Source organism: Balearica regulorum, chromosome 3 (genome assembly GCF_011004875.1).
Source record: "Balearica regulorum gibbericeps isolate bBalReg1 chromosome 3, bBalReg1.pri, whole genome shotgun sequence".
Lineage (NCBI taxonomy): Eukaryota > Metazoa > Chordata > Aves > Gruiformes > Gruidae > Balearica > Balearica regulorum.
Genome location: NC_046186.1, coordinates 56,149,437 through 56,177,189, shown reverse-complemented (window position 1 = coordinate 56,177,189; position 27,753 = coordinate 56,149,437).

Genomic DNA, 27,753 nt, shown 5'->3' with positions numbered 1-27,753 from the left:
CTTTCTTGACAATATGAGCGAGAATCCATACCCAATATTGACTTTTCTGTCCCTGTGCCTCATGGACTTGTCCTGGATGCATCATGCAAGCCCCTGTAGATAAATATTTTTGCCTCATATGTGCACACAGACATTAGATATCTCCTGGAAAAAAAATAATAATATGCATGCATATGTAGCCTCCACCAGAAGCACTTGCATGTACACAGGTGCATCATGTCAGCTTATTTGACATCAATATTCTAATGCACTTCTACCTGTAACAACAAGTTGATACTCTGATATTTTTATCCTTATGACCGCCCTGATATTTTTAACAGCACCAGCAAGAGTCACTTTGACACTGCAGTCATACTCCCTCTTCCTACCCTTACACCTCAATGACCCTGCCCTCCACCTCCGATGGATATCATGTTCTCAACTTTAGTCCTCACGCACTCAAACTAGACTCAGGGTATAGAGATGCAAGTGGTTCACCTTAACAACATCCATGTTACTTTCAATGGCAGAGTTAATAAATAGAATGAAATCCAGGCAAACAGTCTAGATTAGATTGATTTAATCTTAGCTACTCCTCGCTGCTGAAGCTAGTCAGGCCTTGGCCTGTCTCAGGCCACTGTAGACAATTCACTTTTTGAATTAAACTATTAAGTCCTCTTGGCTTTACTGTTTTTAAGCCACCTTGTAGGCACTGATTATTTCTGAATACAGTTCCTGTTTTTCTGCACATCTGGGCAGCACAGTGGGGTCGTGTCTGCATTTAGCATCCAGCTGCCCAGACAGACTAACCTCTCACACATCTTCAACTTATCCCTGGTTGGAGCCCCAACCTGAACAACCAGATCTACTACAACTCCTGAAGTTATATGTACAGTTTGCTAACTTTTCCAAAATGTTTTAACATGTCCAGGGTTTATTATCTGAAAGGAGTCCTACAGAGAGAGCAGGGCCTGATGATGAGGCTCTGGTCCTTCAGAAGGTACTGAGAGGTACAGCCAGCAGGAGAGCACCTTTGAAGGTTGGAGTCTTCGAATGAGAGATCAAACTATATCAGCAAGCTAATGATTTTAAGGAAGAGATGTGACAGGCCATTTAGGAACGTCAATAGAATGTCCAAGAAAACAATCATTATTTTTGTTGATTTCATTAATCTTGGCCCAAATTTTGCTTCCAAAGAACCAGCACAATTCAGAATGGCAAGTACTTTATCCATATGACAGCATAATAAGAAAATTGCCGCTCAGGCTTAGGAAATGAACCTTTTCCATTTTCTGACATTCATTTATCTGGAGGAAATCATGCAATATCTGAAATTACGTAGGCCTTATCTTGAAAAAAATCTTATTGAATCATAGAAGCTGTCAATACAGTTTTAACCTTTGAAAAAACTCTTTTCAAAAGGAGTCACATATTGCCTTTTGCAAGGATAATTCTTGTAGTGACGCATAAAAGTATTCCAAAGAATTCTTTCTTATTACAGTATCTAATGTCCTCTAAAATGATCTCACCCCTTCCTATATTAACTTGTTAGTTCAAAGAATAGATTTCACCTAAGTGCTATGACAGCAAACAATTAGTAATAAAATGTTCAAGTTATCATCTACTTTTAGGAAACCAAAACTTGATGAACTATTCCTATATGATAGCATAATAGCAGATAACTTCCTTGAACAGTTATAGCATCTAGATACTTGAATTTACCTCTTGGAATATATATTTCTAACCTTTATCTTTAATTAAAGTTACCTAAAGAAAAAAACAATGCCTATACAGAAAGGGTAATTCAAAGCCAGAAAATGCATATAATGTTTAGACCAGCAAGGTCTGGTCTATCTTCCCTATTCTTCTGTGAATGCAGTTTTGCTTCTCATTAATTACTTGTCCAGTCTAATTCAAGCTATGCAAGCTACTTCTCTTGGAGCTATTTGTAATCTTCAGAAATTACTTTTGGGAATTATTCACAGATACTCATCCTTGGTTTTCTTCTGCTCAGTTTTAACCTATTATTTCTATTTAAGCTTCTCCCTCCACTCTTTTAAGTTGTTCCTGTAAGGTATGAATATAACTACAGCTATGTAGACAGTATTCTTTCACACCGATTTGAGCAGGCAAAAAGTCATTCAAACCAGTGAGAACTTCTTATACACTAGAATAATCAGTACGAGTTGCCTCACAATACTAGAGCTGATTGACTTATTCACGATGAATAAGATACCTGATGAAGAAAGCCTACTTTTTGTTCACAAACCCTTTGCAAATTGGTCGTGATTACTGTAGAACTATCTGTAAGTTCTTTGACAAATTCAAATACAGATTTCAACCTACTGGTCAGTCAGAAAACTATTCACTATTGCCTCTTTTTGTTTAAAGTTGTGATTGGTGGCCCATATTACACATCATTTATGCAACGGGAGAAACAACAACACAGGCAATGCCAGTTAACAGAGAACATTCCTCGGGTACAAATTTGTAAATGAAAACTGACACAGGTGAAAATACATGAAACTTCTCAAGAGGAAACTGCTGGTGACCCAAACACCCAGAACTAATGGGGACACGCAACCAGCAGCAGACTGCACTCTGTCAGAGTCTGTTGATGAAACGTTCTCAAGACCTTCTTTTTACTAATGTTACAGAAATACAGAGGACTTTTTAAACTTTTCACACCCTTCATTGTAATGTAAAGCAATACAAAGCTATTCTTTATAACTCGGAGGAAAACAATGAAAAGGGCACATTTTAATACATCAAAAGATAAGTATCAACATAAATGTCATGGTTTAACCCCAGCCGGTCACCAAACGCCACGCAGCTGCTCATTCACCCCTCCCCTCCAAGGGGATGAGGAGGAGAATGGAAAAAAACCTCATGGTTTAATAGGATAACAAAGGAAGAGAATAAATAATAATACAAAGGAAGAGAATAAATAATAATAAGAAGAACAACACACAAATACAACTGCTCACCAAATGCAGAAGGGAAAAAAAACCAACTGATGCCCAGACTGTTTCCAAGCAGCGATCCCACCTCCCAGCCAGCTTCCCCAGTTCTATCCAGAGCATGACGTTCTATGGCAGGGAATATCCCTCTGGCCAGGCTGGGTCAGCTGTCCTGGCTGTGCTCTCCCAGCTCCTTGTGCACCTGGCAGGGCGTGGGAAGATGAAAAGCCCTTGACTTGGTGTAGACACTACAACTACCTAGCAACAGCTAAAACCATCAGTGTGTTATCAACATTATTCTCATCCTAAATCCAAAACACAGCATTATGCCAGCTACTAGAAAGAAAATTAACTCTATCTCAGCCAAAACCAGGACAATACAGCAGAGAGTTTATGAAGAAAACATTAGAATCAAAAGGATGCAGTTCATTAAGCCACAAAAAACAATACCTTGAAATGTGGTTGTTCATTTGGAAGGACACTATCAATGTGAAAAAAAATTTCCAAGAACCATTACATGAGTTAGAAGTTCTTGATAACCTAGTGAGTTTATCCCACAATTAGGACTATGATTATACAGCACATATAATCCACGCTAGCTTTAAAATCAAGCTAGCACTGATCTGGCAGTGAACTAACTGCTCATGAGCTGTAGACACAACAGACTTGCTGCATTTAATAGCACAACAAGTTTATAACCTGCCCCGTTCCTCCACACGTGGGGATACCAGGTTGTGCTATCACTCCATTCCAACTGCAGGAGACAATACGCGTGCCTGCATTTTAATGGATTTTATACCAGTGAAATTTCTTTTCCTCTATTTTTTTCCTATAACAAAAATCAAAACAAAGAGATGAAGCCCTTGATCAGGAAATTGGGGATTACACCAAGTTTAATGCAGATAGGAAAACATTTCCACAGTCTCTGCCAATTTTAATACTCTCCTGTATTTTTGCAAGGGTAAACTTTCAATTTGCAATGATGACTTAGCGGGTTCTTATTCTAGAGTCTTTTACAGGAAGCTTAGGCATCATGCTGAAGAAATGGAGAGAAGACATTTAGCAGCTATTCACCTGTCATCACATCAGCTATTCAGAAAGTCTGTCCCTCTCCCCCTTAACAACAGATCATCCCATGCAGATATATCTGCCAGCCAACACCAAAAATCTGTCTACAACTACATCTTAAGTGCTTCTATGCACCAGGTCAAACAGGAAGTACTCCCTCAAAGTTATGACTGAGTTGTCCCTATGAGAAACAGAATGAGTATTACACTCTAGTTGTTCTCCATGACATATGTATATATTAAATAAATACTGCTGCTGTTATCTTCTTTGCCAACTAAAAAGGTGTGTATGATGCAGCAATCTGTGGGTTTTGAGCACCACCGGTTGCCATCACTGCAAAATGAATAATAGTGCAAGACAGACTTCTCAAGAGACAGTATATACCAGTTCAGCTCTCCACTTGATTCCCTCACACCAACAAGATGAACAAGTATCTGAAAGCCCCACCATACAGGTAGGCAGATAAGACATTTCCACATCATTTCAAAAACAAGCTTGTGACCTGTTGAGGACCCTCTTCAGAAAAGCTGGAACTTGGGGCTTCTTGAGTAACAGACAGAATACAGTACCACAGTTCATGAACTAATCTCAGGAACAATGCATCTGAGATTTAGATCTTGAACTACTGATTGTTACTGAACTAAGCATGAGCCACAAGCTATTGATGAATCAATTAAGACCCAACTAACTGAGTGGTTTAAACATTTTTAAAGTATATCTGAACAGAAGGTTAGGTCATGTTTCACCTCCTCACCTTACACAAACATGTGCTCAAAGCACTGAGCCAGAGTCCTAGGAAACTGGAGAGCATTTGAGGAAACAAGGGGTTCACTGAAAGTGAATTGTTTACCATGAAAGTGACTGACGCTCTGCTTGTCTGTCCTCTTGCCTTCCTGCGCTGCATTCCTTAGCACTGCCTGTTCCCTGAGTTCAGTAGTTCTCCTTCTCCTTTTCTCTAAAACTTGTCCCTCTGCGTTTTTTTCTGTCCACTCCTTTTTCTCTGACCTTCCCTCCTCACTATGAATCATTTTCTTCAGTTCTCTGCCCAAATCCCCGTATTTCAATCCTCCTGTAAAACTAGGTCAGCCCTGCTGTCCATGTCCACCAGTGCTTGGCGTACATTTTGCAATTGCTGGCTACCCTGCACAGGTGCAGCCAGTCACCACAGTTGGTCCTATATCCTGGAGGAGCTGAGATGCTGCAAAGCTAGAGACAACTGACTTCTTGATGACTATTGACATCTAAGACACCACAAGCTCTCTGCTCCACCACCCCTTTGAGCTCAAAAACATCACAGCTGAGTTTGAGAAACATTGATCTCACTTCCAGCTGTGGCCAATACCAGATGCTTCAGAGAAACAAGGCACCCTGTATGGGTAAATATGCCAGAATTTCCTGTGATCAGATGGACAAAACCTACAGCTAAAAACAGATTAAATGACTCTCCTGAAAAGGTCCAAAAGCTGGCCCTGCCTGGAAATATATTTCTGTAATATCAGGTTTGGAAAGAGCTCCCTCCTTGTGGAGGAAATAAAAGAGAAAACTTCACAAGACTGCTATTCACAAACTTCTCTGGGAAGAGAAGGATTTTGTTCATTTTGTTCAGTGATGACTTAGAGCAGTGAATCCCACCTGGATATTCATTTCGAGCTTCAAATTTATCTCCCCTGTAGCATCAATTACCGAGTATGCTTCCACCACACTATTTCTATCACTTTGTTTTCTTTCTAAACTAAGAGAAGAACATTTCTTTCTTGTTTTAGATGTCTAAACCACAAGAAGAAAATATAGTCTCTCATAAAGCTTATCACCTACCTCTTATCACCCTCTTACCTTCTCACATTCCTATTTCTTTATAAAATGAGACTATGAGACCCAAACACAGTATTACCAGCAATGAAAGATAATGCATTACTATCACTTGCATTCTTTCTACTACTCTCTTTACAAAAACATGTTTTATATTTTATTTTTGGCCACTTCTGATTTGTCCTCAGAGACACCCAGCACAAACAACTGATAACATTTTGTCATGTTGAAAACCAATCTTTTAATCCTCTTTTGTCTTTAATTTGCGACCTACAATGGCACTTCAGGTGAGTAGCTTTTCAACAACTTTGTGAGACACTATGTCAAAGGCCTTTGAAAGTCCAAATAAATCCTTTATATTAACCTCAAGGGCTCAAGAGGAGTTAAATCTCCTCAGCATTTTAAAAAAAATAAGGCACTTTATTAATCTAATTTTCATAAGAAAAATTCAGATAACACTTCAAATAATGTTTTAAAAATACCAAAAAAAAAATTGTTGTTTTTTCAACTCCATTCCCATATATTAAACTCCTAAACGTAACTGGGTGATATCAGTATGAACTGATACTGATAGAGTACTACACTTGTACATTTTTCATTATTAATAATTCGAACATACTGTTGACGCCTCACACACCATCACTGTCAGAGAAATGTTCTTTGCTTCATCATCTAAAATAACAGAAAATGACATTCCTAATATTTTCCAGAAAAAGTTATTATTTCCATACAGAACATCAATTATCGACTCTGCCAGGTGCCACAGATCAGATAAAGGAAGAATTAGCAGTTTAGTCATAGCAGTACTCTTATATCACCAATGGCTCTCTGCATCACTACTTCTAGTCTCAGTTTTCAGCAATATTGTAGATTTTACAGCAAAATTCTTTTTCCTATCATCTCAGACTGATGTACCCTTATTAAATGTTAAAATGAACAGAAAAGTGACTTCTGTTAAAAGTTCTCTGTCAGTCAGCCTTATTTCTTTAGTTGGAGCAACTAGCAGAGACTGATGAGATTTGGTGTCCTTGTATCTCAGCCTCTCTCCCATATTTCCAGAAAGACACTCCACAGATTTCTGTTTCAAAGAGCTGAGTTTCGTTTTCTCCCCTTATTTATGCTCCTGTCCCTGAGATGAACAAATGAGTCACAAAAACCAAATTTGTTAAATGAAATTAATAGACAAATGGAAAAGAAAAACCATCCATAAATAAGAAATCACTGATCAACACCATGATCATTTAAACTTTGGCAGCCCCTCTGAGATGTATTTGTAGCCAGAAGGAAACATGGAACACAATAAAAAATTAACTAGTCTCTGCTCTGTTGCTGGTGGAAAACAGTGAAATTAAATTGTGGGGTGTGTTAACACTGAAAATCAAGTGACACTGACAAAACCACCACTGTCTTTTTGTGATAGTACAGTTACTGTTGTGACAAACACTCTTGCAAAAACTTTCCAAATTTGCACTCAAATTTTTAGTCCCTGCTTTCAGTCAATATGGGTCTGCAAGTACTTTCATATCCAGAGTCTAACTAAATAAAGCATTTAAAAGTTTTGAAATCAACTAACAGAATAAACCCCCCAGATTTAATTAGCTTTCTTGCACTTGGAGTATTAGAAGAAAAAACAGAATTAATCTTAAATGGTAGTCTGGTGGGCTTGTCTGCATTTGAACTGTCAGTAAATTTCATTTTTCCTTTCGATACAATACCAGCTCCCAGGCATTGCAATGGCAGTGTTTCTGACCATCACCATGCCTTGCTTTTTTGCATCTACCTACCTGCTGTGCACCTTACCTTGGATGACTCATCGTCAGCTACAAGCAGCCAAAGCAGAAACCTCAGTGCTTCCCACATTATCTGACACTGCTAAAAATTCAACACAACACTCCCTGTCACTCTTACTGCTGCTGCGGCAGGCAGCATCACTGGGTCTTCACTCCTACCAGACATGCTCCGACTAACACAGTGATAGCATACTTCTGACCCCTTCTCTCTCATCCTCTCCTCTGGGAGAGATCTGTGTGTGTTGTTCAGTATCTCTCCAACCCAGGTAAAATATCATCTTTCAAAGTAATTTTTCTAACCCATCTTCCCAGTTGAGGTGGTAGATACCCCATCCCTGGAAACATTTAAGATCAGGTTGGACGGGGCTCTGAGCAACATGATCTAGTTGAAGATGTCCCTGCTCATTGCAGGGGGGTTAGACTAGATGGCCTTTAAAGGTCCCTTTCAACCCAAACCATTCTATGATTCCATGATTCTATTTACAGCACACCGGAATTTATCCCTTAAATCTTCCACTGAGTGCCAGTATTTCAGTAAATCAAATCAGTATTTCCACTGGATGCCTGACTCTTGCATGCTGCCATGCTTTTCTCTTGCTTTCCTCTTCTACCAGCAGACCATGCTCCCAGACACTCCAGAAGACACTGAGCTTCCTGCCCAGAAGCTACTTCAACACTGAATTCCTTAATCAAGATAAACACATACATCCTTTTTTAATCCAAATCACTGCTGAAAATCCATCTTTGCTGTTTTGCCTATAAAATGAAGAGTCAGATAATTAATGATGCCTTGAGGCACAAATGAGGCCATCTACCAACTTATGACAACAATTAAACAGTGCAAATGTGTATAATCTCAAAACAGATTTATTTTATTGTCTCCTTTGCCTCTCTTTTCAGGTCACATCTTTCCTTAAATTGTGCATGTTTATACAGCACTTAGCACAATGGGGGTCCCAATCTTGACTGGGGCCCCTGGGCAACAAACATTACAAGCATTAAGTAATAATGTTACACATGCTTAATGCTGATGCAGATAATAAGGTCTTTGGAAGAACAGGAAATTTCATTACATAACATGACAAATGTGATCAGCCAATGTATGCAAGCTCTCATTGCTTGCATACATCGTAGTATTAACTTTGTTCTTAAAAGCTATGTTCATTAAACTAAAGGACTAAAATCCTAAATACTGGGTCATATCTGTGGGCACACAAATATGTGAGCAGAGAGCGCTCATTATCACTCTTGTCTTCCTAATGTTTGTTTTCCTTGTAAGCAATTGTTATAACTATCACAAAAAAGCTATGTTAATCCAAAGAGAGAGGCATGAGCTACATGGCCAGGAAGAGAAGGACACGTAGTCCAAGAGACAGTTTCCTTATTAAAATATGATTCCTGCTACAAAGAGGTTCAAAAGCTCTTGTGGTACCAGAAATCGATCATTTGGAGGACTGAGAGTCAGGATGAGTCTCACTGCTAGCACCCCACCAGCCACCACAGCCATTTGCTGTGCTCATATCCCTACAGAGCTGGTCATGCCCCAACCCTGGAGAGATGTACCCTCAGAGGCTCAGGGCACCTCTGCCCAAGACCAGCTTCCTGCTCTGAGCTGTTCCTGTCGCACACGATCACTGCCTCCCTCTTTGCTTTCTTGGAAGGAGAAAAAGGAGTAACAGTGGAAAGGTGGCAGTGCTGTGCACCCGTGTATCACAGCCCAGGTCAGCCTGTGCACTAGTCACTGGCAAAGTGTGAAGCAACAGTGGGAGCAGGATCTGCACTTAGTCCTCTCCCATCCCTCAGCACCCTTGGTATTAGGCTGAAGCATGCTCCCTGTGCTTGCTCTCTCTTGCCTCATGGATCTTGCAAACATGGCTGCACAAATCCAGACACAAATGCCAGCCAAATCTAGCTTCATTTTGCACTCGAAGAGATAGAAACCTCTAAGAGCAACTCAACTTTTGGGGAACTCTCCCATGATCATCCCACCCCACTGCTCATAGCATGCTCCTGGAAGTTGTCTTTGAACACTGACAGGCCAAGGAAGGAATTGAGCCATATCTCCCACTTCCAGGGATCAAAGGTTTCATGTGGAATAGCATCATTACTCTTTGTTCTTAGCTGCCACATTTTTAAATGAAATATCCATGGCTTCTGCACTTCATCTTACACTCACTCCTGTCAGTGACTAGTCCGTGGGTATCCAGCTGAGCTGAGAACAAATTTCAAGCAACCTTGCCAAGGTCTGAACAGCACAGACCACACATTCATAGAACCATAGAATCATAGAATCTTTAAGGTTGGAAAAGACCCCTAAGATCATCAAGTCCAACCGTCAACCCAACCATGTCTACTAAATCATGTCCCAAAGTGTCATGTCTATATGTTTTTTGAACACCTCTAGGGATGGTGACAACACCACCTCTCTGGGCAGCTTGTTCCAATGCCTGACTGCTCTTTTGGTGAATAAATTTTTCCTAATATCTGATCTAAACCTCCCCCGACACAACTTGAGACCATTGCCTCTTGTCCTTTCGCTAGTTACTTGGGAGAAGAGACCAACATCCACCTCACCACAACTTCCTTTCAGGTAGTTATAAAAAGTGATAAGCTCTCCTCTCAGCCTCCTTTTCTCCAGACTATACAACCCCAGTTCCCTCAGCCGCTCCTTATAAGACTTGTGCTGCAGACCCTTCACCAGCTTCATTGCCCTTCTCTGGACGCGCTCCAGCACCTCAATGTCCTTCTTGTAGTGAGGGGCCCAAAACTGAACACAGTATTCAAGGTGCGGCCTCACCAGTGCCGAGTACAGGGGGACGATCACTTCCCTAGTCCTGCTGGCCACACCATTGCTGATACAAGCCAGGATGCTGTTGGCCTTCTTGGCCACCTGGGCACACTGCTGGCTCATGTTCAGCTGGCTGTCGACCAGCACCCCCGGATCCTTTTCTGTCAGGCAGCTTTCCAGTCACTCTTCCCCCAGCCTGTGGCATTGCATGGGCACTATGCTCATGAATCCTGAAATGCTTACACATGAGATTGTTACGGCAGAGGTAGTTTTAATCATGTGCATGTCCTTCACCACTCTCCAATTTGTAGCTGACACTCAGTCTCCTTCTACCACTGATTAGTGTATTTATATAGAGAATAGATAATGCAAAACAAAATCATGAGAAAGTATAAGTTACTACATAAAAACTAACTGACTATTTCAGACCTTGTTTTTCTTTAAGCAGTTGTCTTACTCTATTTCATTTAAAAGTGCACAGACATGGGTTTTGTCTTCAACGTTAGCTAGGGACGTAATTATTATTAAGTCTTTTAAGACTAATATTTATAAAGCTTAATCAGGGACACCATCATTATCATCTGTCATTGAGGCTGTACCTTTGTTTTGCACAGCTAGGCTATACACAAAAGCCAAACAGCTGACACACAACTCTGCGATCATCCTCTTCAAACAGTGAAAACAGAAGACTTTTCAAAGGAGATCAGCAACACCCCCTTTTTGAGAGCTGCCTTATAATATAGTCCAGCTACAGACAAGCAAGTTTTCTGAGGTATTGCAGCCAAAGAGGAGCACCTTCCTGCTGCGTTTGTTACAGCTGGCAGCTAGTGTCAGTACAGACAGGAATGTTTTAGCTGCCAAGTCATAAACACTAGCCAACCCCCTCCCCAAAATTAAAGCTGGGAAAAAATAGCCATAATTACCAGTAAAGTTTCTTTGCTTGTTTTCTGCCCAGTTGCCTAACTTTTATGGCATAAAAGAAATTACTTGATTGCACCATTGCATTACACATACTTCACTGGAGCTCCCTTCTGCCTCAGGCATGGCACAAGTTCAGCTGAATTATTCCTAGTAAAGCTATGGAAAAGTTATCCATATGATGAAAAAAAGAGGCAGGGGGAGAAGTAGCCTAACCTTGCATTATCCATCTGCAGAATTGCTCAGGTGGCTGCCATGAACTGTGTCCTTACAGCAAATCTTCAGTGCTGCTGTTAGTAATGCTGCTCTCACTCACACAGCACTGATGGACACTGCAATCATTACAAAAAGATTGTTCCATCTTCTTTAGTTTAAGCATCAGCCTTCCAGCCTTTTCACATTTCCATGGAGGAGCCTTTCCAATTTGAGGTGAGATGAGATGCTGCTGCTAAGACAATCTGACAGAAGCACTCAAAGGTTAATAAATATCTGAGTTACACCTGGGGGAGATATTAAAATATACAAACTACAGAAATAGACTATACTTGTTGAAATGCTGCACTTCAGAAAAAAATGAATTTCATATTGTGTTTTTGATAAAAACTTGTTAGCTTGGAATGAGCAAAGACAACAAACACCAAGACCTTTAAAAGTTTGTATTACAAACGCTTATTTTCAGTTCTTTTACACACAACCGTTCAATGAGCAGCATCAAAACCTTTCCAGGAGAAGAAGAGGCTAATTGCTCAGTGAAATGACAGAAGCTAAGCACAAAAAATAAAGACCCATGATGCGTATAAAAGAATCGGAAGGCTTGGTTTCAAAATGGCTTACATTACTCATGAGTGACAAAACCTCAAGAGAATTTTACAGGTCACCCTAGGTGTCAGTTAGACTGCCATGTGCCAAGACACCAATACCTTTTGCGTATCTCCACCTGTATTGCTGCATTTCCTTAGTGCTACAGGTCTAACAGAGACTCAAAAGAAAATGAAATTGTAAGTCCTAAAATAGAACCTAGCTCAAGCCAAGCACCATTCGGTTCTGGAACTAACTCCTGCTGGGAATCTCACCTACCTGATGATCTTCTGCCCCAGATAAGTTTGGTGCACTATGCAAAAGTGGGTTTATACCACTCTTAAAATTGCCCCTTCCTGTGACAAGTGTCACTGTTTTAAGCAGTTATCTTACAGTTCAGTTCATTCTTGAAGTTCAGGATTGCCAGCTCATGGCCAAACTTCCCAACCACAGCATTGTTAACCGTCTTGTCCTACCACAGGTGCTGGAAGCTGCTCAGGGAGCGTGCCAATAAATCTTTGCAGACAGAGAGGCACAAGTCAAATGTAGAATGAGAATTAAGATTAAGCATATAAATATCACTATCCCATTTATATACTGTACATACAACTGAATGCCATTGAGACAGTAAGATCATGTCCTCAGACTATCCTATGTCTACAACTCGTAGACTCATATTACAACTATACTCTGAGTTGGAACTGTAACCAACAATGAATGCAAGAACATAAATTAGAATACTCCAGACAGAAAAAGAACAACGTGTACCCATGTCTGGAACAGATTTGTGCAGAAAAGGCAATCAGAGAAAGCCAGAAACCCTTCCTGAGAGCTATAAGTTTCTTCTTCTGATGGGCAGCTAGGGATTACCAAGTGCTGCCCTAGAAGAAAATCATACAAGTTCATGAATTAGTTGTCAGGAGGCAACCCTGACCTGTACGGTGGCCAAAGATGAGGAAAGTCAGCCTCTACTGACTCTCATACAAACTTTACATGGGATGATGCTTCATTACTTGGTCCCATAGCCAGGCACTTTGCAAATATACAGCCTATGTCCCTTACATATGCTTATGTTTAAAAAATCCTACCTACCACTCATAATTCTCACACATGCCTAATCAGTGTAGTCAGGCTGGAAGCTATTGATAGCTTTTTTAAAGAAAATATTTATTACTGAAATCAAACACTTTGTTTCATAAAGTAAATAACTTGGACAGAAGAAGAACTATATTGCAAAGCACAACATTTTAATGTGGATATATTACTTATTGAATTATCATTATATGAAAAGGGTTATATTTCATAATAGAGAACATTTAAAGGGCATCACTTTGATATTATTTTTTACTTATGCAGTGGAAATGGTGTGAAAGGATCATTGTTGACCTGAAGTTTGATCATTCCTACACATAAAAAAATGAATTAAAACAAATTTAATGTGCTGCTTATAGTCTATATTTCATCTTGCCATTTTCCATGAGTTTTATGACCACAGTTTGCAATTAATTTTTTTCTCTTTCACTGATCACTGTGGAAAAAGACAAGAGGGGAAACTGATTAAGGCTCCGTCAGGCCCTGTCACATTTAATAACAGTGGGTTCAGGCATTGCCTTCTAAATCAAACAGAATCCAGCAGTTTGAGCCCTAAACTTCCTATCCTGCAAATAGACCTTTACACCATCAAACCCTTAGGACTGCAAGGAGTTCAGTAGAGATTTAGGACATAACTGACCATGAAAACAGACATGATACAGGCAGTAGAAACATGGACTAAAGAACAAAACAAAGACGGGAGTGCCAGGAAAAGGGGAAGAATCCCTCTCTCATCACTTCAGTGTAGGACTCTTAAATATCATATGTAACAACATGAAGCATAAAATAATGTAGATGATAGAAGAAAGATATTTAGGTTGGTGGTCACTCTCTATCATCACTGTCAAAAGAGGTACTTGGACATAATAGAAAGTCATTTTTTAAAAGTATGTTACTACGCAGGGCATACAAGCAAGATGTCCAAGTTAGATTTTGAGATGAAATACTAGGATCTGTATTAATTTATGTTGCCTGTGATTCCCATACATTTCCACTGAGGGCAGGTTATACCTTAAGAGAACAATTTTAGCTGCATTGACTTTGCTTTTAGGCAATCCAAAACCCTGGTTTAAAATTACAGTCTTGAAGCACTGTTAACCCTAAGGTAAATAAGATCTAGTCAGTATGCCGACTGACTGCCTTAGGAAGTACACAGAACCCTTGTGTGAGATTCCTCTCATCTCACTTTTGTAATCTAAAATGTAGGCATGTGGTTGATACTAATGGTCCCTTTATAATATAGAAAGGGGAAATCCAGTCTGTTCCAAAGGGTGATTCATTTCATCAGAAAATAAGTGGGATAAACACCCCTCTGGAAGTGCCAAATCTTTCTCCATGGCCTAGAAAAAGCCCCCTCAAGACAACCTTAAAGAAGACACATCCAACCTCTGCACAGTTAATATTAAAAAAGAATCATTCATCTCCAAATGTTTAAATGGTTAATGCAGTTGAGAAAAAACTCACCCTCATTGTCTGTGGGGTCCACAGAGTTACAGGTATGACTTTAATTCTGAAATATGATGCTCTGTGATGCAAAGCTTTCCCAGCAGCCAAAGTTTCCAATATTTTTCTTATTTTGGTGAGTTTGTTCATAAACCAGAAGAACTAAGAGGTGAATGTAGGCCAAACAGTTATAGCAGTATGACACTTTATAGGCAGTTTTGAAAAAAGAAAATCAACTGATTTTATTCACAACTTATGCAACTTGGAAAAGGTTTTAAATGACACCAGAAAAGACGACACTTATATAGAAAAGCATGGGCATCCACACAAGGAATCAAAAGATATTGGCATAACAAAGAAAAGATAGAAGGAATTATAGAGCAACTGAAAGGAGACGAATGACAGTTTATCACATTTGCACTCATTTTCTAAGATAATTTTAAGCTCTCAAAGAGTAAAACTCCTAGTAGATGCCTCAAGAGGCTTCTTCATTATGGGTAATCTATACCCTCAAGGGATGCAGTTTTATGCACAGACTTATACAGTAGTTTGAATAAAGGATATAGATGGTGTCCTCAAAATTTTATTGCTGGGTGAGAAAACAGACCTGCATGTCTTCATTTTCCTAGTTTTGAGTGGAATGTGAATTAATTTTTCACACTTTCATAGTTTAAAAATGCAGGAGTCTGGTGTCCCATTTAACACAGTCTGCAGTACTTCACTCAGAAATACCATCAGAACCTGCCTATTCCTTCTTTACCACAGGTAAGGTTACCAAGGTAATGGCAATGAGAGTGAAAAACTTTTACTCGCTACAATTAAAGCTGAACTAGATCATGGTATAGTGTTATGCTTTACAGTCACTTACAATACAGTCTTTGGATTTTGGTAGAGAATGACTGTTTTGGGTTTTTTTTTCTATTTTCATCCAGAAAGAACATAAATCCATAGAACTATTTATTAGAAAAGCTATTTCAAAAACAACATTTGTAAATCCATAGCTTTCAGATATACATGCAGTGAAGAATATGCATTCCCTGCACAAGAGGACACAAAAACAGTCTTTGTGCAACATCATCATGATGAAAAATTGTCCTTTTAAATAGACTTCATATGAAAAATACATAAATGCACCAGAATAAATCAGTAGTTTAAATAGACTATTGTTTCCAGTATTGGCCATTACTGAGTGTTTCCAAGGAAAAAAATAAATTACCTAACGTGGGACCAATTGTGAATCAATATGTCACTGAATGATATTTTTTCCCCCAGCTGATTAGTCTATGCCCTGAAGCACAAATAAGATAATCCCTGTGATTTTCTCTAACATGAGCTTAGTTATTGTAGTTGTTTACTCACAGAAGCAATTAATCTTCTTGGATTACAGTAACTATTTCAATTTTCAGTGACAATTAGATGCTCAGATTGGGCTACATCTAGGGTGCAAAATGTATTTGCTTTCTGAAAAGGTCTCAGGGAAGTGGACTGTCACTCAGCATGCTAGGATCCATAATTTTGGTCATAAAGCATCCTTTCTGAACAAAAGCAAGATAAGAAACACTCTGCAGAACTACTTTTAATTTTTTTGTTGTTGTTGAATATGAACTCTATTTGTTCAAGGACTCTAGGCAAACTTGAGACTAAAACATCTTGAAATGTAAGTGACAGTATAAACTAATTCTTACACACTTAACACATACACAGACATTTTTTTTTTTTAATAGGTTAAAGGTGGAAAAAAAAAACATGGGGGAGAAATAATATGCTACAGAGAAACAAAGTATATTTGTATCTATGGAAGCAGCACCAAGGCCACTAGCACCATATGTAAATGACACCACAGAAGAACAGGATTTCTTTTCCCCAGTGTGTCTCTGAAAAGTGTCACTTCCACATATTTGATTAGATAAATTGCCTGCAATTGTACTCTTTTGGATGATCTTTTACATCTAATTGTAATCCTAACAGGCCTATGTCACCATAGCCTTTCCTGCTATAAATCTTACTAATGACAACATCTCTACAGCCTTTTTGTTTCATACCACAACCACAGCAAAATTGTTAGATCAGTTCGTGAAGAAGTGACAGGCTATTGTTCTTCCTTGCATTCATGAACACCTCATTAACACAAATTTAATGCCCATAACATTTTAGTGGCTTCATTTAGGTACAGAAATCTCACTACACTGTGTAAGGGACAAAAGTGTGCCTTCACTCCACAGAATGTAAGTGAACATTCACAAAAATTCAATCATTAATTTCTTAAAAGAAAACTAGAAAAAAACCTAGCAGCTTCATTAAAAGTAATCCTTTCCAGCCTGTCTTTAAGGATAAATATTTCTGTTTCGATGCAGAATAAGTAAATTATTTATGTCAGTCAAAACAGAGTGGTACATTAATCCACGTTCTGTAGCTTCTGCCCAGATTCAACTGACTGTAGGCTATAAAAATACTCAAGGGAAGTTAGTTTCATTTGGATTAGCACACATATTTAGTGTATAATAACTCACAATATGGAAGGATCTCACACTGGGACCGAAAGAATGCCTTTTAATAAAAGAGATCTGGATTGCAATGAAGCCATGAGAATTTCTAGTCAATGGTGTATGAAATACAATTTAAAAGTTGGTTATTCCATAACCTATGTTTCAATATCAGTTTAGGAAAAAAATAGACTTCACTATCTTGCAGTGCATGTTGACTGCGAGAAGCGAGAAAAGGGCTCCTGGAGCAACAGGCTCTTCTATAGGGCCAGAAGCCGGGAAACACTCAGTGCACTCCTAGTTTAAAGCATGTTAAAAAAATGGGGTTTAAGCAGAACTTTGCAGTTAAGTTTTTGGTAAAGTGTTTCCTCAGGTCCCTGGTCAGTCAGTAGCCCTATTATTTTTTCAATAATCACTTCATCTTTAAGGCCCACTGCTTTCTCCCATTCAGAAAAATACTAAGAGGGAGATACCACAACCACATTTCTTGGTATGAAGCTGTTTCGGGGATTATAGGGCTGCTAAGGTCTACAGCAAGTGACAGGATTATAGTGTTGCCATTGGCACAAAAAATGAATGAATTAAAAAAAAAGAAAAAAAAGAAGTGAGAGGATAGGATTTTCCTGATAAAGGACTTTGCTTGAGATTTGGTATTGGAATTTATGCCTGCCTTCCAACTTAATCATCCTTAGTCTTTCCCTGTTTGCTCCATCTCCTTCCCCACCTGCCCTCCCACCACACAATCAACTTAGAAAATGTAGTTTTCACAACAGAGATGTCACTCCAGTGCTCTAAGTAAATTACAGATTAATAAATACATAGGAATTCAGTATCATCAGCTTGTAGCACACTGACCACATATGCCTTCAACATGCTGCAATTGTTACGTGTTTCAGTGTATAAAACGTAGTTTTTCTCATAAGCCTCTCGAGCTGAGAAGGCATTCATCACTGTTCTGCAGACAGCTTCTGTGGCTGTAATGTTGATCATATTTTCAGGTCCTGAAATGCTACTGTAATACCTGTAGGTAGTACTCCCTGCCCACACAGATTTCCTATGCCTTCAACAGGGCTCCTACAAGTGGCTGTAGGAATATGTCTTCACTCATCGAAATGCCAAAGCAGCCTCTTAGTATTTCCTTGCAAATCAAATCCAAGAAGAGAGCCTGCAGGGTTCCCAAGGCACAACTGAAGCCTCCTCTCTAAGAGGCTCTGGAGGAGACAGCATTTACTGCATCTTGTTTGCATGAATAATGCAAACCATGAGGGTGATGTTTGTGCACAATGAAAAGTAACTGCATCACGCTACCGTGTTCAAAGTGTCCAGAGGGCTTTCAGATAAGATTTTTTTTCAGTTTACAAGCACAAAATTATTTCTTTCCTATCTGCTGGCTCTGAAAACTTCAACTGAAAGTTGTTCTGAAAGTCAGGCAAGGCTCCCATTTATTGCACATTGCAAAGATTTTGTGAGCCAAACTGCACTCTAAATTACAGGTATGAAACTGCATTTGTCCTCAAGGTCTTCATTTCTGCCTTGCAATTTGTCCTTGTAACTGAAGCTCCGTTAACAATTGTTGATAATGTATGAGCCAGATGGAATCCATTTTGCCTTCCTATAACTACAGGTTCTGTGATTTGAGCAGACGTAAAGCTGTAATAAAACCCTTTTATCCGCGAGAGTGATAACCATCATTGCTGAGTCAGAAAACGTCATTTCTATTCTTATTTCTCAGATACAGCTGCAACTCCAGGGACTACCGTGAATTAACTGCATAATGAAGGTGGTCTTCCCAAACGATTTCAAACAAACTTTTGAAAATACAGTGAAATGGTCATGTTAGAAAAATACTGCCTTTCACTTCTGGTCTCTGACACTAATTTAACACTAAAAATAAGCAGAAAAATCCTGGTGTTAACTTCAGCATGATCATTTGGGGTGACACCCCACACCTGGTAGCTGTGAGATAACACACGTTTCAGGTAGGCAAAGAAGCATGGGGGAGCTGCCGTGAGTTCACAACAAAACCTCGCTGTCCTAGCCCATTTGAAGTCACTGCTAAGGGGACTGAAGTGCTGCTTCTAGCACATTCCTGGAGGCTGCTGTAAATCTATACGCCTCATGAAAATCTGTTGTTACTTTGGGTAAATCCCTAGCACTCTTTAGCCTACATGACCCTTCTAATACAGAGACATGTAAAGTGATAGCCAGATTATTTCGATTTCTCCTCCATCAGTGACTACAATATTCCTTTGGAGCTACGCTCTATTAGGCAACACAAGCAGAGATCAATACTTGGATCTTTATCTGTTTCAACTTTATTTGCTTATTCCCCACTGTGCTTTCTGTGGGGGAATGATATCTAGTACTTTCTGGTGTACGGATTTTGAACAGCACCAAGATAATATAGTTCAGGAGAACTGTTCGCCTGAATACTAAACTCATGCATGTAGGGCTGAAATTAAGATAAAACTTTGTTTTGTTCATAGAGAAAGAAAGGAAATTCTGAGCCTTTACCTCAGTTTTAATCTTATCACACCATTTTCTGCTTGGTTTATACGAGGTAAGAAATCTCATGCCTTGCTGTAAAGCCTCCGTTAGAGCCTCTGTGATAGCACTTTAGAGCAGCCTCGGAGCTTGCAGGCAATGGATGAGGGAGGTGGGAAGCCACCTGCAAACCACTCGGGACAGACTGTCCCTTCCCAGATGGCTGTGCTAACTGTGGGCACGGCCCTCACTCTGCCCTTCCCTCCTCCCTGGCCTCTGGGCAACTGTCCCTCCCAACGCAGGTTATTATCCCTAATGTTTTCCAGCAGAAGAGATGCTACGGTAGCTTCAGGCAAAATCAGCAAGTTACCTTAAAGAGCTGCGCATAGTGTTTCACCTCCCCCGTGAGCAGCCTTATGAAAGCAGGGCCCCTCCTCAACTGGATGCTGATGAGAAACAAGAGGCAGTATCATCTCCCATCAAGCTCCATTCCTTACCAGCTAAGCACAGATGGGAGAGGGCTAGCTCTAGGCATTTAGGTATTTCTTTAGACTTTCAGGTCTCCACAAATAGGTGAGGAGAGCCCTGAGCTCTGCTACCTATGACCGAAACCAGGAGTCCCTGCTAGTACGTGCCTGAGCTCATGGGCTGCAGAAGGACGTACCAGCCCAGGCACAGTACTGTGCTAATGCAGTTCTGAGCATGGCCCCCTCTGCACACATCTGTGTAATTACAACCCAAATGCTTTCAAATTATATTTTGAGTTTTCACAAGAATAGAAATATGTATCTGTGGCAAAGGTACCAGAATGAAAATAGCTGAGCTCTATTCACAGCTCTTTCATTCTTTCCTGTGTGTCCTGGGACCTTACAATAGGGCTCCTTGCTTTGTTCTTCAGTCTTCCCTAGAGTAAGACATGCTCTATCCTCCTCAGTGTTGTTACAAGTCTTAGTTCATTCGAAGGGCAACTATTCAGAGAATCTCCATGGGAAGACCTGTATTCTTCCAATTTGCCCATCCCATCTTGTGGGACTTAGTAATGCACACACACACCTGGGAGGAGTGTTCGTGCTTCAGAGACAAGCACGTATTCAAAAGCTTTGCTGGATCAGGATCAGAGTGTTCACCACCAGATGGCACCCACAGGTGGCCAGTTTTGTTCTCTTTATTACATACTTTTATGATTTTTCTTGTGCAGTAGTGACTAGAGCCAGGAGTATTAAAGACTATCCTAGCGGCTGTGATTGATTGTTTTCCCTTTGTCATTTTAAGGCAATCTAACATTTCAAAACCATATTATTTAACATTTTTATCTGAATAGTCATGTGAAAGCAGGCGCATCCACAGCAGTACGCACAAGTCAGACATGTGCTCCAAAACCATACTCCCCCTCTATTCAAACTCATTATTCTTCTACATGTTCTTGTGCTTGAAGATCCACCATAGCACTGCAGACTTCATCTGCATTCACTCCCAAATCACAGCACTGTGGACTGAAATGGAAAGATGGCACAACATCACAGGTGCCAAGACGAGATGCAGTAACTGCTTAATGTGTATCACGTCACTGCGAGACACAGGTTAATAAGTAGATCTGAGTACAATATCTGCAGCAGCTTCTTCTGAGATTTTACCAACAAATCATGTCAGTCTGTACAGTGTCAAACAGTTACCATGTCAGTAATACAAACTCCAATTTATTGTGCAGATTTTCAAGGCCAAATGCCACTCTGCTATAATCAGAAGTGTTTTCAGGCATACAGGAAAGCTGAGCCACACAGTCATAGTTTTTAACATCTTAATATTTATAGCAGCTATTGTCCAACACAGTGGGAGGCCACTAATCCCCTAGGTGTGCATACTTCTGGAGAGTTCATTTGCTTAACTAGCAGAGCCTGAAAACCTGCCTCAATGAATTTGGGTGTGTTAATAGAACCTGAACACCCCATGGCAATACACCCCATCTACGGGCAACAAGCCACCCTCATGTCTATATAGAGTCACATAATGAAGGAGTATGAACAGACAGAATTTAATAAAAGAAAGAAAACACAACACAAAAACAGTGCTATGTTTTCTTCTAATAAGGTAGAAAGCACCCAGATCTCCAGAAAACTGCATGGCCATGTACTCCATACTCCTATGGTAGGTCCATGTTCCAAGCATCCTATAATGGTTCTTGTACCTATATTCTTCCTTCTCAGTTTCTCCCACCTTGATCCCTCATGAAGGCCCCTATTTTTATTGTGCAACTTACAGCAGTTCAAAGAATCATAGAATGGTTTGGGTTGGAAGGGACCTTAAAGATCATCTAGTTCCAACCCCCCTGCCATGGGCAGGGACACCCTCCACTAGACCACGTTGCCCAAAGCCCCATCCAACCTGGCCTTGAACACTTCCAGGGAGGGGGCAGCCACAACTTCTCTGGGCAACTTGTTCCAGTATCTCACCACCCTCACAGTAAAGAATTTCTTCCTAATATCTTATCTAAATATACCCTCTTCCAGTTTAAAAACATTACCCCTTCTCCTATCACTACATGCCCTTATAAACAGTCCCTCTCCAGCTTTCCTGTAGGCCCCCTTCAAGTACTGGAAGGCTGCTATAAGGTCTCCCCGGAGACCTGAACAATCTCAACTCTCTTAGCCTGTCCTCACAGGAGAGGTGCTACAGGCCTCTGATCATCTCCGTGGCCCTCCTCTGGACTCTCTCCAACAGCTCCATGTCCTTCTTATCTTGGGGGCCCCAGAGCTGGACGCAGTACACCAGGTGAGGTCTCACAAGAGTAGAGCAGAGCAGAGGGGCAGAGTCACCTCCCTTGATGCTTCTTTTGATGTAGCCCAGGACACGGTTGGCTTTCTGGGCTGCAAGTGCACACTGCCAGCTCATGTTGAGCTTTTCATCAACCAACCTCCCCAAGTCCTTCTCCTCAGGGCTGCTGTCAATCCATTCTCCGCCCAGCTTGGGATTGCCCCGACCCATGTGCAGGACCTTGCACTTGGCCTTGTTGAACTTCATGCGGTTGGCACAGGCCCACCTCTCCAGCCTGTCAAGGTCCCTCTGGATGGCATCCCTTCCCTCCAGCATGTCAACCACACCACACAGCTTGGTGTCATCGGCAAACTTGCTGAGGATGCACTCAATCCCACTGTCCATGTCACCGACAAAGATGTTAAACGGTTCTAATACCAGTTCTAATACCACCCCCTGAGGAATGCCACTCGTCACTAGTCTCCATTTGGACATCATGCTGTTGACCGCAACTCTTTGAGTGTGACCAATTCCTTATCCACCGAGTGGTCCATCCATCAAATCCATGTCTCTCCAATTTAGAGACAAGGATGTTGTGTGGGACGGTGTCAAATGCTTTGCACAAGTCCAGGTAGATGAAGTCAGTTGCCCTTCCCTTATCCATCACCACTGTAATCCCGTCATAGAAAGCCACCAAATTTCTCAGGCATCATTTGCCCTTAGTGAAGCCATGTTGGCTGTCACCGATCACCTCCTTATTTTCCATGTGCCTGAGCATAGTTTCCAGGAGGATCTGCTCCATAATCTTGCTGGCCACAGAGATGAGACTGGATGGCCTGTAGTTCCCCAGGTCTTCATTTTTCTCTTTTTACAAATGGGGGTTATGTTTCCCCTTTTCCAGTCACTGGGAACTTCACCAGACTGCCACGACTTCTCAAATATTATAGATAGTGACGTCCCTGGTCAGATTTAATTCTATCAGGGCTTTAGCTTTCCTAACTTGATCCCTGGCTGCTCGGATAATTTCTCTGTATTCCTCTCAGGCTACCTGCCCTTGTTTCCACTCTCGGTAGGCTTACTTTTTGTGTTTAAGTTTGTCCAAGAGCTCACTGTTCATCCATGCAGGCCTCCTGGAATTTTTGCCTGACTTCCTCTTTGTTGGGATGCATCACTCCTGAGCTTGGAGGAGGTGATCCTTGAATACTAACCAGCTTTCTTGGGCCCCTCTTCCCTCCCAGGGCTTTGTCCCAGGGTACTCTACCAAACAGGTCCCTGAAGAGACCAGAGTCTGCTCTCCTGAAGTCCAAGGCGGTGAGCTTGCTGTGCACCCTCCTCACTGCCTTATGGATCTTAAACTCCACTGTTTCATGGTCACTGCAGCCAAGGCTGCCCTTGAGCTTCACACTCCCCACCAACCCCTCCTTGTTGGTGAGAACAAGGTCCAGCATAGCACCTCTCCTCATTGGCTCCTCTCTCACTTGGAGAAGGAAGTTATCATCAATGCCTTCCAGGAACCTCTTGGATTGCTTATGCCCTGCTGTGTTGCCCCTACAACAGACATCAGGATTGTTGAAGCCCTCCATGAGGACCAGGGCTTGTGAACATGAGGCTGCTCCTATCTGTTAATAGAGGGCCTCATCCACTTGGTCGTCCTGATCGGGTGGCCTGCAGCAGACCTCCACTATAGTGTCCCCCGTCCCTGCCCTCCCTTTAATCCTGAACCATAAGCTCTCAGTTGACTCCTCAACCATCCCCAGGCAGAGCTCCATGCACTCCAGCTGGTCATTGACATAGAGAGTGACACTCCCTCTTTGTCTCCCCTGCCTGTCCTTCCTAAAGAGCCTGTACCCTTCCATCCCAACACTCCAGTCATAGAAGCCATTCCACCACGTCTCCATGATGCCAATGAGATCACAGCCCTGCAGAAGCGTGCACATCTCTAGCTCCTCTTGTTTATTCCCCATGCTATATGCATTTACATAGAGGCCTTTACATTCATTCAAGTACTCTCCAGTTTTCATGTCTCTTTATTCAACCTGACATTACGCAGGTTCCACCCTGAAAGATAGGTTCTGATATGGAAAGGCATACACACATTCAGGTTTAAAAGTTAACAGCTGTTTGTATTGTTTTAATACAACTTCTAGTAAACACTGACAGTGAAATTCAATATAGATAAATGTAGCAGGATGCAAGTAGGGAAAAACAATCTAAGTTTTACATCTGCAGCAGAGGGCTCAGAGCTGACTCCCAACCAGACCGAGATCTTGAGCTTATAATAAATCATTTAAAGAAAACATCAGCATGACACTGAGCAGGAGCCAAATAAACAAAGCAAATGTTCAGAATTATGAGAAAAGTAATAGACAGCTGTACTGGTTTTGGCTGCGGTAGAGTTAGTTTTCTTCATCGTAGCTTGTATCATGCTATGCTTGGATTTGTGCCGAAAACAGTGTTGATAACATGTTTGTTTTGGTTATTGCTGAGCAATGCTTACACAGTGTTAAGGCCTTTTCTGTTTCTCATGCTGCCCCAGCAGCGAGTAGGTTGGTGGAGGGCAAGAGGTTGGGACAGCTGACCCCAACTGACCAAAGGGATATTCCACAATATATGATGTCACTCTCAGCATGTAAAACTGGGAGAAGAAGGGAGGGAGGGACACTGGGAGCGATGGCGTTTGTCTTCCCGAGTAATCGTTAACACATGATGGAGCCCTGCTTTCCTGGAGATGGCTGAACACCTGCCTGCTGATGGGAAGCAGTAAATTAATTCCTTGTTTTGCTTTGCCTGCATGCACGGCTTTTGCTTTACCTATAAAACTGTCTTTATCTCAACCCACAAGTTTTCTCACTTCTACCCTTCTGCTCTCTCCCCCATCCCACAGAGTTGGGGGTGGGGAGTGAGTGAGTAGTTGTGTGGGGCTGAGTTGCCCACCAGAGTTAACCCACAACAAGAACTAAGGTAAAGCACTGGTATGTCACCACATATATCTCTTCATGAGTACTGTGTGTTGTTCTTGTCCCCCTGCCCATATCCAATAGGAGCTGAGAAAAGATAGCAGAGAAGAAAACAACGATGAAGCCAATTACAAAAGTTACCTGAAGCCAGTTTCAGAATGGCTCCCATTACAAGGAACAGCTGAAATTACAAGTCTTATATCCAGAGTCCATCTGAGAGTGCATTGCAACAGACATCTATGAAACTATGAAGTGAACAAGGAACAAATGCCCAAACCAGCTCAAACTGGTGAACCTGTGACGGGTTAAAAGTAAGCATGGCAGAAACACTCCCTGTGAAAGAGGAGGAGAGCTAGGAAATTCCTTGCAGCAGAATGCACAAAGCCAGTAAGTTCACATGGGTTTAGAGAGGGATTGGACAAAGAAGAAAATACCAAAGACATGAAGTGGTTCAGGAAGTTTGTGAACTGGAATATGTTAGAGCTTAATCTAGGGAATTATTACATTGTGCTTGCTCTTCTCTTACACACTTCCCTGCACTTTGATGCTCAAACTACAGCAGTTCTTGCATCCATTTCCATTTTTATAGGGTTGCAGAAAGCAGTTTCTTGGTTTGTCACCTTTGTAGTAATGTCAGAGTGGTTTCCAATGGAAATATTCATTTTCAGGATGCTCAAAAATCCACATATAACAAGCTTCTACTAAATGCAAGAACCTCAAGAAACCAAATGGATTAGTCAGGTTGCCACTGATTATGGGGAAGCATTGGTGAGCACAGTACTTTGCGGACATGCTAATTCCTCATCTTGCAGATCTCCAAAACAGAATGTAGACAAAGATGACAGTTCACGTGAAGCAGAATAATCTAGTGCTTGGCAATGTCTTGCAACTTCCCAGGACACTTTTGTTGTATATCCCAAACTGCAGATATAAGCAGAGTGAACTCCCATGGAGGAAATGATAACCAAAATGGGGAGAGTGTTAAAAGGTTAAGCAAAAAGAGTATCCAAGACACCCCAAGAAAGTTAACAAAAAGCTCCAGGGAAGAATCAGAAGGAGGAATTGTCAACACGTCTGGGTCAAGGAAACACAACTGTTAATGTAAACACAGCTTTCATTTGGGGAGATGAGAGAAAACTGAAAGGAAACTTTTAGCTACTGGTTCTTCCAAAAATACATGAAAGAAACCCACAGCTAAACAAGTGCAAATAAAACCTGTTCCTGGAGGCCTCTCAGTTCAATACCTCTCGAGAAACTGAACTGGCCTATCTAATTTATTAGGCTATTAACCCTGAGAAACTAGCTTTTATGGAGCCCTAGCAACCGGCAACCACTAAGAGAGGGTCTTTGCTTACATACTGCTTTTACGCCCAGGGCCTCCCAGATTTTTAAGACAGGTTTACATTAGACACACTAACGACAATCAACTGCCATCCTCTCGCCAAACCCCAGCTGCAAAAAGCACAGAGAAGAGCCCTCCGTGCAACAGAGAGGCTCTTACCTGGAAGGAAGACCTTTGGAGACAGATGAGAGAAGCAAACCATGACTGCTACTTAATAAACAGTCATCACCCTAAATCACATTAATTAGTTTAATTTAGAGTCTTGCAGAACGCTACACAGTGGCAGGAATGCAGTATTTCAGTGCACAGTAAATGGGAAATTGCAGCTAGGTTCTCGTGGGCATTTTTTCAATTCTGTTCATCATAGATCTGAGTGGATGAAAAGTGTTGGTATTTCCCTGACTGAGTACCAATGCTAATACCTTAAAAAATAAAAGTAGAAGCCATGGCACAGGAAGGCGCATGAATGGAGAAAAAGTAAAATAGGAATGAGGAAAACATTCGATTGGCTTAAACCAAGAGGACTTAGATCCTGTAACCCAGAACAAGCCTGGAGACTGACCATGAGGTAGTGCAAAACGGAGATTCAGATGGGTTTGGAAGTTTGGAGATTTATTTATTTATTCATTGTTTTGATATTGATTCAGACTGTACTTCATATGGAACCTTCTCAATCCGTAAGAACAGTATAAGCACTTGAACACTTGATTTTCTTTGTCCCATCTTTCATCTGATTAAGCTGGAAGACTGTCAAGGCTGGAAGTTAGAGTGAAATAAGTTTGGGTTTGAATTATAGGCACAACAGTTTCTCTAGGCTATTTCTGGGCTTTTCCTACATTGAGAGTATTGGGGGAGTGACAGTTTAGACTGCTCTAAAACCACACAAATGGGCTCTCAGCGTGGGATGAAGCATCCCTCTGGAAAGCTAATTGAAAGAAGCCTTCCACAATAGCTATTCAAGGCCAGATCTCTATTGGAGACAGTTTGGCCAAAACAACTGTTGACAAAGCAGCCAATATCCAAATCAGCTGCCTGAGCCAGCCTCTGGCACGCCCTGCTCTCTGCCTTGCTCAGGCTCGAATAGAGAAATT